The following is an 11,031-nucleotide window of genomic DNA, read 5'->3' on the forward strand; positions in this document are numbered from 1 at the left end:
TCCCTTGTAAAAGATTGATTGACCAGGGCCCAGCATGATAGTGTAGCGGTTAAGGTCCTCACCTTGAACATGCCCGGGATCCCGTATGGGCGCCAGTTCTAATCCTGGCGGCCCTGCTTCCCATTCAGCTCCCGCCTGTGGCCTGGGAAACAGAGCTGGATCAGAAGTAGAGCAGCTGGGACACGAACCAGTATCCATATGGTGTGCTGGGATTGCAGGAGGCAGCTTTATCTGGATCGGAAAAGGAGCAGCCGTGACTCAAACCAGCGCTCATGGGATTCTGACATTTGGGCAAAGGCTTTGCCCACTATGCAGCAGTGCCAGTAACATGCTGCCTCTTCCTCCACTCTAACTCCCTCCTGTTGAGCCTGAGAAAGCAGCGGAGGATGGCTCAACTGCCTGGGCCCCTGCCAACCACATGGGCAACCCAGATGGAGTTCCAGGCTGCTGGCTTTGGCCTGGACCAGCCACAGCTGTTACAGCTCTCTGGAGAACGAACCAGTGGATGGTAGATCTCTCTTTTCCTCTGTGTGTGTGTCTCTGTAACTCGGCCTTTCAAATCAACAACACACACACAGAGCAAATGCCAGGCCGTGTATGTGAGGGTTGAAGGTTGAGGCCTCTGCCGTGGGCCATTTCCTACTATTTCAGTTTTGGAAAGAGGATATGTAAAGTGCAGTGCCCAGCACAGAGCTGACGCTGAGCAGGCGCTTAGCACACAGTGGCTCCCTTAGCATGCACCCTGTTGGTTACTTCCAGTCAAAAGCACAGAGGTCTTCGGGTCCACACAGGTGCACCAGGCGGTGCTGCCTGTCACGACCCTCCCCTGTGCCTGTAGCCAAGTAGGCCCCGGCCCACCTTTGGTGGTCTCTGCAGGCCATCCCCCGATGCCCAGCATGGACAGCCAGGGTTAGGGTGAATCCGTACTACCCCAAAGCAGAGCCCAAGCCAGACACTTGGCAACCTCAGCTTCCCCTGGGGGTGCTGCATCCCGGGCCTGGATGGGCAGCCCTGCAGGGAAAGCAGGGCAGGCTCCTGAAAAAACCCTGAGGCAGAGCAGCAGAGCTGAGGTTCTGCAGTCAGGGACCCCCTGCACCTGCCGGTGGGTAGGGAGGACTGAGGGCGGGGCTGGAATACGGCAGCCCAGCCCTGTGCCCCCACCCCTGCCTTCTGCCATCTTCGCTGCTGCACAACTCCAAGCTTCTGTGGTAGCATCGGTTTCCACTCCTGTCTTTATTCTGCATCACCCTGAGCCCCTTCCCAGGCCAGGGGGCGGGATGCAGGTCGGCCTCCCCCTCCCCTGAGAAGGCTCTCACTGTAGCCCTGCTCATGGGCGCTCACTGGCCTCCTCCAGCGGCTGTCCTCAGCCAGCCTCGATCCATATCCCCAAAACCACTTCTGATCCTGGCTTCGGTGGGCCTTGGCAGTATCAATGCCCCAACTCATTGACCAAGGGACACTGTCATTGCCCTCCTACCCCATTCCCCCCCATTCCCCACCCCCGATTCAGAAATGAGGTCCCTGGGCCTTACAGCATTTCGGAGACTTGCCTGAGGGCGCATGGAGAGATACAGGCAAGCTTGAACTTAAACGCAGTCACCCATCTCTGCTCTCATGTTCTTTCCATTCAGTGCTTACCCTCCCACGCAGGGCCCCAGCACCCCAGGCACTTCAGAGGTAGGGGAGTCTCCCCACCTGGGGGTGATCTGCCCAGGCATGCTGAGAAGGTCAAGGCCATGGTTGCTGGAGCCCGGAGGGTCAGGGCTGAGCCCAGAATAAGGAAAGCTAAATGAAGCAAGTCATAGAAGAGCTGCACTATTTCAGATAAAACATATGGGGGAAGCAGCAGATGAACAGATTGTGGGGCCCAGTGCAATTGCTCTCTGCCAATCCTCCTGCAAGGGCCAGGATCACATACAGGTGCTTGTTTATTGGCAAAGCAGATTTACATAGAAAAGGAGAGACAGAAAGATCTTCTACCTGTTTGCTGGTTCACTCCCCAAGTAGCCACAGCAGTCACAGCTGACCCCATCTGAAGCCTGGAGCCAGGAGCTTCTTCTGGGTCTCCCCTGCAGGTGCAGGGTCCCAAGGCTTTGGGGTGTCCTCCACTGCCTTTCCAGGCTACAATTAGGGAGCGGGATGGGAAGTGGAGCAGCCGGGATATGAACTGGCACCCATATGGGATCCCTGTGCTTGCGAAGGGAAGATTTAGTCACTGAGTCAGGTGCGAGCTTCGCCCCTCCCCACTTCCTGTCACATCTTTACCATGGTGCCAAGTGCCCACCTTAGGCCTCTCCTTGATAAACCATCATGATTTGCTTGTGGAGTTCTATACTTGCGACCTAATCCAACTCAGTTTCTTTCCAAAGGCTCCACATTCAGACTCCAAATGATTGGTCCCAGCCTCCATCTTTATTCCATCAACCATTAACCAAGATTTAAATGGCAGGTGAGGGCCCAGCACTGTAGCCTAGCGGCTAAAGTCCCCACCTTGAACATGCCAGAATCCCATATGGGCACCGGTTCTAATCCTGCAGTTCCACTTCCGTTCCTGCTCCCTGCTTGTGGCCTGGGAAAGCAGTTGAGGACGACCCAAAGCCTTGAGACCATGCATCTGCTTGGGAGACCTGGAGGGTCGTTTTGCTCTTTCTGGGTCCTCCGTGCTTTTCATGAAGCTGGCTGTGTGTGGCACAGGTGCCCTCTCCTGGGTGTGGCGTCAGCCTTGGCTGCTGCGGCACAAAGCGCCCCAGGTTCCCTTTCCGCAGCGTTAGTTCCATGTCTGTCCCTCCACACGCCTCTTCCCAGCGGCCTTGCCAAGGGCCACCACCTGCCTGTAGTCGCCGGAGCAAGAAACAGCTGCCTTGCTTCATCTCTCTGGCCTCCTCCCTCTGACCTGATGCCAAGCTCCACCAAGTGGGCACACCGATCTCAATCTCCCCCCGGCCCCCGGCACCGACCCCGCGCACTTGGACGCTTGCCAACAGCTTCTGGCTGGGTCCCCGAGTCGGCTGGCCCCCAGCACGCACCCCACCCGGCCTGCCAGGATCTGTTTGCTTTCACCTGAATCTCATCGTACCTGCAAGGCTAGTACCTACCCTGGGAGTCAAAGCTGAATCTCCTGCCGTGGCACACAGGCTCTGCTGGTCTGCAAGAGCCATTTATTGTGTCCCTCTGTGGTCCCCAACCACCTCACCCCATAGTGGTGTCAAGGCTGGTGTCCCCTGCCCCTGTTTCCAGTGGGGTTCTCCCTTACGGGTTCTGTGCTGCAAGCATCCGCTGCCTCTGCTCTTCCTCTGTGAGTGCCCTGCTCCATCTTTCTCAAAGGATCACGCCCCCCACCCCACCATGGCCTTTGCTGCTTCCTGTCCTGCTTAGGACAAAGTCTTTTTTTTTTTTTTAAGATTTATTTTATTTTTATTGGAAAGTCAGATATAAAGAGAGGAGAGACAGAGACGAAGATCCTCCGTCCGCTGATTCACTCCCCAGGCTGCCGCAATGGCTAGAGCTGAGTCGATCCGAAGCCAGGAGCCTCCTCTGGGTCTCCCATGCAGGTGCAGCGTACCAGAGCTTTGGGCCGTGCTTGACTGCTTTTCCAGGCCACAAGCAAGTTGCTGGATGGGAAGCATGGACCCTGGGACACGAACTGGCTCCCATATGGGATCCTGGCATGTTCAAGGCAAGGACTTTAGCCACTAGGTTATTGCACTGGACTCAGGATAAAGTCTTTAGTGGAGGAGCAAACTTGGTCCCCATGGGCTCCTTGACTGGGGAGACCCAGAGTGGCACAAATGAGAATGTATCTGCTCAGTTTTCAACTCCCGGAATGGAGCCCCTGGGCCCCAGGCGGGATCTGTTTGTTCCAGGTTTGTTCAGCCCTGCTTCCTTGAGCTGGGAGCTGTGAGAAGGGGGGCTGCAGCAGTGAGAGAGGTGGTGCTTTGCTCACTCCCTCCATGGAGCCCCACCAGGTCAGCCAGGCAGCGGTGTGAGGGGGACTCAGAGCAGGTGCCAGAGTGGCTATTTGAGCAGGACTCCAAGCAAAGCCCTGAACAGGGAGTGAGATGACACCCCCAGGCTCACTCCACCGAAGCAGGCCCCGGGGGAGGCACGGGCCAGCAGCAAGTCTGGGTAGGAGGCTGTGTTGTGCCCAGGGAACATGTGGCATCCTCAAGGACGCCAAGAGCAGTGAAGGAAGCAGAGAGCCGTGTTGGACTCTGGGAGAGAGAGCAGCTGACAGCGCTCCCATCCACTGACTACTCAGTGTCTACAGAGGCTGGGCTCCTCCAGGGTGGCAGGAGATTGGGTCTGAAGCACTGAGGCTGGGGGGCAGTGGGAGGAGTTTCGGGGTGTAGGGAGACTTGCTGCATTGGGAGGCGAGCAGGCGGGGGAGTCCTCTCCAGATCCAGCACCCCACAAGAGACCTAAAGCAGCTTCAGTGGCGACACCTGTCACTCGAATAAGCCTGGCAGGTCCCTGTCACTGTGTCCAGCCGGACCTCGAGGTGCAGGTCATGAAATGAGTGAGGGCTTCCGGGCAGATTTCCCCACCTCTCTCACCGACTGCCCCGCCTTGCTTGGTCCATCGGCAGTTTCTTGTGCAACCACTTGAAAGATCTTCTGCAAAATGGGAAGATCTCTGGATGCCTGGGGGAACCCAGGGAACAGCCCCCAAACCCAGCATTTGCTCTCCAGAGGATCCCCTGAAAAGGCACTTTGACGACAAGAGGGGTGCTACCCACTCTTCACTCCCAGGCTTTTAAGGGCCGTGGCCATGGAGCCTGCCAGGTCTCTCTCTACCTGGAACCCTTAATCCATCCACTTAGCCCCATCCTCACCGCTGCCCACCTGCACACCACAGACGGCGGCCGCGGCTTCTCCACCTGCCTCTGCGGCTGACTTAATCACCCCTGCTCTGATCCCTCAGCCTGCAACACAGATCTAATTACGGCACTCGACGTGTGTTGGGTTAGGAGTTGGCCAACTTCAGCCTGTAGCCGTTTCGGGCTGTGATGGTGGAGCCTGGGAGCTGCACCCGGATCTCTCCGCTCTGCTGTGCTCTGGGTCCCACAGGGGCTAGCACCAAGCCCAGGCAATCCACAGCACGGCCCCAAGGCCTTCCTCCTCTGTCCCCACGCCACCGTCAGGGACCTGCAGCTGCTGGCAGTTCCAGGACTCCTGAGCGCCTGACGCAGTTTTTTTTTTTTTTTTTAAGAGTTGTATATTTATTTGAAAGTCAGAGTTACAGAGGAGGGAAAGTGTGGTTCCATCTGTTAGTTCACACCCCAAATGGCTGCAAGGGCTGGAGCTGAGTTGATCCAAAGCCAGAAGCCAGTACCTTCTTTCCAGGTCTCCCACGTGGGTGCAGAATCGCAGTGACCAGAGCCCTCCTCCACTGCTTTCCCAGGCACATTAGGAGAGAGCTGGGTCAGAAGTGGAGCAGCCGGGATTTGAACCCATACTCATGTGGAATGACTATGTCACAATGCTAGCTCCAGCCTGGATGAAGTTCCTGGTCCCTGCTAACCTGACTCAACCCTAAAGGCATTTGAAGAGTGAACCAGCAGGTAAATGATGGCGCTGTTTCTTCTCTCTGTAAGTTTGCCGTTAAAAAACAAAAACCCCCTTGTGTTTGGTGTGATAGCCTAGTGGCTAAATCCTCGTTTTGTATGCCCTGGATTACATATGGGCACCGGTTCTAATCCCGGCTGCTCCACTTCCCATCCAGCTCCCTGCTTGTGTCTTGGGAAAGCAATCGAGAACAACCCAAAGCCTTGGGACCCTGTGCCCATGTGGGAGACCAGGAAGAGGCTCCTGACTCCTGGCCTCAGATCAGCTTAGCTCTAGCTGTGTGGCTGACTGGGGAGTAATCAGCAGATGGAAGATCTTTCTATCTCTCCTTCTCTTTGTAGATGTGCCTTTTCAATAAAAATAAATAAATAAACATGTTTTAATTAAAGCGCTACTGTCCTTCTGTTTGTCAACGTCTATTCATCCTTCCAAGCTTGCCCTGTACTCACCTCCCTGGGCACTCTGGACTCGGCGTCTCTCCCCTGGGCTTCCATAGACCCCTCTGTTCCCCCACCTGCCACAGGAAAAGCCACATCTGTGAATGGAGGTTAGGTGGAGTTGGGGAGCCGACGCCTGGCTGCCCCAAGGATCAGGTGGGGAGGCAGGGGCGGCAGAGGCCCTTTCAAGAAGGGCCATGGCTTGTGCGGGCACGAGGGCCATTCTGCTTGCCCGATTCGGCCCTGGACACGCTGGGGAGAAGTGCGAGGTGCCCAGCTTGCTCTTGGCACAGAACCAGGGCACAGGGCCAGTGCTAGAAGCTGAGACAGCATCACTGAGCCAACGGCGAGTCTTTGGGGGTACGAGGGAAGCTGGGGGGCTGCCTTGCCCAGGCGGAGAGGAAAGGCGTCTTCCCCGGGGGTGTTGGGGGCACAATGGCGTGGAAGAAGGTTCTAGACATCATAGAAGGTGATGGTCGCAGGTGGCTACTGAGGACCTGCAGGGCAGACTGACGGAAGGCAAGTTCAGTCAGCCCTGAGCTGTAGTTTTCTGACTTCATGGAAGTGCAAAAGCAATTTTAAAATTGTTTTTATTTATTACTTTTTTTTAAAAGATTTGTTTATTTTTTATTGGAAAGTCAGATGCACACGGATAAGGAAATAGAGAAAAATCCTCCATCTGCTGGTTCATTCTCCAAGTTGCTGCAACAGCTGGATCTGCACTGACCTGAAGCCAGGAGCCAGGAGCCTCTTCCGGGTCTCCCACATGGATGCAGGATCCCAAGGCCTTGGGCCGTCCTTGACTGCTTTCCCAGGACACAAGGAAGGGAAGTGGAGCAACCAGGATACGAACCAGTGCCCATCTGGGATCCTGGTGCAAGCAAGGCGAGAACTTTAGCTATTAGGCTACTACACTGGGACCTGAAGTGATTTTTTTTTTCTCGTATTATTTCTTTCTTTGATTCTGACAGATCCATTAGCTTGATAGGAAGTTGGAGTCAGCAGCTGGCATTGGTTATTGAACCCCAGGCACTCTGAAGTATCTCACCATGTAGGCCAGCCTCCAGCCTGCGTTTGCTGCGTGCCACATCCCTCTCATGGTGCTGGGCCAGGCTGGCGGGTCCTCCTTTTCTGTGTTGCCAAGAGCACAATGACACTGTCTGTGGCATGTTAACCAAAGAGCTTCTTTTCAGCTCTCGGTTCTGGGGGAGCGAAGTCGAGGGGTGCTGCTGGCAGAGTCCCACAGCAGCCGGGTACCACGTGGCCCGAGACAGGGCAGCCGGGTACCACGTGGCCCGAGACAGGGCAGGTGCTGTTGTTTAAGGTGGGTTTGCCAGGACGTGGTTCTATCTCTGCTTGAGGGACATGTGTAGCTGGTGCCCAGGCTGCCCACGGCTGATGCCCATGAGTTCAGCGGCCGTAAGGAGATGCCCCGCAGCACCAAGAACAGCCCAGGTGTGGTCAGGGCCAATCAAACTGGTCAGGGTGTTGTGGAGAACACGGTCAAGGTCAAGGATTGTGGAATCCATGCTAGGGAGGAAGGAAGTGATGACAGCGGGGAAGCCACACAGGTGGGTGTAGGGTCAGAAAACGTTGGACAGGAAGTTGAGCAATGAGCAGAAGGCAGCTAAGTGGATGACCGCAGCGAGGGAAGGAGCTGCCCGGAAGTTAGTGGACTGGGGTTAGGGAGACGAGCTGCTGTGTCCCCGCAGAGGTTTTGGCCCTGGAAAAAGGAGACGTTCTTCAGGCCAGAAGGAAAGGAGGGAGGAGGAAGGCGAGGCACTGAGCACACACCAGTCACGGTGTGGAGCGCACATGGGCATCAAGGACACTCAGAACAGATACACTGCCCCACGGGCCCGGGGCAGACGGAAATAGAAAAGGAGACAAGGTCTCATGTTGTCCCCGGGTGGGCAGAGCAGGAAGGACAAGAACTGCAAAGGATGGCCCGGCGCGGTGGCGCAGTGGTTAAGGTCCTTGCCTTAAACGTGCCAGGATCCCATATGGGCGCCGGTTCTAATCCCGGCAGCCCCGCTTCCCTTCCAGCTCCCTGCCTGTGGCCAGGGAAAGCAGTGGAAGCTGCACCCACGTGGGAGACCCGGAAGAGGCTCCTGGCTTCAGATCGGCATGGTATCGGCTGTTGCGCTCACTTGGGGAATGAATCATCGGATGGAAGATCTTCCTCTCTGTCTCTCCTCTCTGTATATCTGCCTTTCCAATAAAAAGAAAATAAATCTTAAAAAAAAAAAAAGAACAAAACAGTGAAGAGGAGCCACTACGGGAAGCAAAGTGGGTGAAGCCATTTGCCGCAATGCTGCCATTTCAAAGAAACACCGGTTCAAGTCCCAGCTGCTCCACTCCCAATCCAGCTCTCTGCTAATGTGCCTGGGAAAGCAGCCTTGGACGGCCCCAGTCCTTGAGTCCCTGCGCCCACATGGGAGACCTGGATGCAGTCCTGGCTCCTGGCTTGGCCCCGGCCATTGGGCCTCTGCCTCTCTCTGTGTAACTTTGCTTTTTTTTTTTTTTTCACGTTTTTTAACATCTTTTTAAAAGATGTTAAAAAACGTGAAAAAAAAAAAAAAAGCAAAGTTAACATCTTTTTAAAAGATGTTAAAAAAATAATGTTTATTGGAAATATACAGATATACAGAGAGGAGAGACAAAGAGGAAGATCTTCCATCTGTTGATTTACTTCCAAGTGGACGCAACAGCCAGAGCTGTGCTGATCCGAAGCCAGGAGCCTCTTCCAGGTCTCCCACACAGGTGCAGGGTTCCAAGGCTTTGGGCCGTCCTCTGCTTCTTTCCCAGGCCACAAACAGGGTCAGAAGGGGAGCAGCTGGGACACAAACAGGCAGCCAGATGGGATGCTGGTGCTGAGAGGTAGGGGATTGGCCTGTTGAGCCTCCACACTGCTGGAAGGTGGTGATCCCTGTCCCCATTTTTGTATCCAGAGAACAGAATTTTTTTTTTTTTTTTTAAAAAAGAGGCTCCAAACTGGTTGTCCAGGGGCCAGATTCTAGCTGGCTTTGCTTGCTGTAAATGAAGCCATCTGAAGCCTTCCAGACTTCTCTCAGAGCCCCATGCATGTCTGAGCGCTGTCTGTGCTGCGTCAGGATCAGCGCCCTTCCGGGTTTCTGGCATCTATCTGGGAGACACCTCCACCATACGTGCTATGCCCTGGCAGCAGGTGAAATCCAGTGGTTCTTCTCCCCTCTGCTCCCAAAGTACAGCTGTCATCATCCAGTGAAACCTTTTCCTCCCCCCAAACCAAGGCCCATGTCCCCCGGTTGCCACCCCTACTTCCCCTACAGCCCCAAATCCTGGCACCATGTGTGGTTCCACTCTGCCAGTCTGGATGCGTGGCACAAGTGGACTCACACAGTGAGGAGTCTGGCATGTGGCTCCTCGGTGTGTCTTCTGGGTCGACCTGCATCGTCTCATCTTCCCCTGCTGTCGCTGAATGGTCTCTCGTGGCGTGGCACAGCATGCTGCCTTACACCTTCGTCTGAGGGCGGACCGGTGGGTGGTCCGTGACCAGTGCTGCCATGAACGTGCACGCACAAGTTGTGGGGAAAGTCGATTTTCTGTTCTTGGGAAATGGCCCGGAGTGGCTGTGGTGGCTCCTTTGGTGACATCGTGTTCAACTGTCCGAGGGACCATGAGCTAGTCCACGGTGAGGCGTCGTTGGACACTCCGCCAGCAGGGTATGAGGCTTTCTTGCGCTCTTCAGTAACCTGAAGGTGTCTGCGTCCCCGTGCCCCATGCCAGCTGTTCTGGACCTGGGCATTTTGCTTGTCCGGTTCTCAGCACCTGCTGTCTGCACCCCGTGCCTTCAGGCTCCACTCCCGCGGCCCACGTCTGCAGAAGTGGCTCCAGAGGCTCCACAAACCCTGCGCCTCCTGCCTCGTGTTGTGAAACTTTAGATTAATAAAACCACAGCGAAATTTTGGGCTCCGGCAGCTCCTTTTCTGTCTCCTGCCATTTAGTTAATTCAATGTGTGGAAACTTTGTACTGTGCATCTCTCAAGCTGGTTGGAGGATGGGAGCTTAGAAACCCCTGACTTTGGCCGCCACACACTGGCTCCTACTTGGTCACCAAGCTTGGCCAATAAAAACTCTTCCTGACATCCTAGGCTTGTGTCCCCACAGAGCAGCAGGTGGGAGCCAAGAGCCAGCTTTCCTCTTTCTTCTTTATTTGACTCTGAGAAGGGGAGAGGCCTTCCATCTGGTGGTTCACTGTCCAGATGGTTGCAACAGCCAGATCCAGCGCATACAGAACGAGAGCCCAGAACTCCATCCGGGTCTCTCATGTGGGTGCAGGGGCCCAGGCACCTGAGCCACCTTCCACTGCTTTTCCCAGGCCATTAGTAGGAAGTTGGATGAGAAGTGGAGCGGCTGGAACACAAACTGGTGCCCTTGTGGGATGCTGGTATCACAGCAGAAGCTTTACCCACTATGCCAGAACCCACCCCAGCATATTTTAAGAATAAATTAAGGTTCAGTTGGTTAATACACACCACCCAGCCCCGTAAGCGCCAGGATCCAATATGGACTCTGGTTCATGTCCCAGCTCCTCCACTTCCATCCAGCTCCCTGCTTGTGGCCTGGGAGAGTGAGGTTTCCATGGTCACAGAGGAGGGCGGAGTTTGTGTCAGACCTCAAACCTCATCCAAAAGACACAGGGTAGATGCAGCTCCTCACCAGGGCAGTGGAGCGCTTGGGACCGATGACACGCTCGGGTGGGCGGCACCAATCTGACTTTCCAATAAATAATAAATAAATCTTTAAAAAAAGAAAAAGAATTTTCTTTGTTCGTCTGGTTAAGAAAAAAGAAATTTTTTTAAATAAAAAAGATTTATTATTATTATTTTTTATTACAGTCAGATATACAGAGAGGAGCAGAGACAGAGAGGAAGATCTTCCGTCTGATGATTCACTCCCCAAGGGAGCGCAACGGCCAGTTCTGTGCGGATCTGAAGCCGGGAATCAGAAACCTCTTCCAGGTCTCCCACACGGATACAGGGTCCTAA

This window comes from Ochotona curzoniae, unplaced genomic scaffold (genome assembly GCF_017591425.1).
Source record: "Ochotona curzoniae isolate NIBS_2020 unplaced genomic scaffold, NIBS_Ocur_1.0 contig_1014, whole genome shotgun sequence".
Classification (NCBI taxonomy): Eukaryota; Metazoa; Chordata; class Mammalia; order Lagomorpha; family Ochotonidae; genus Ochotona; species Ochotona curzoniae.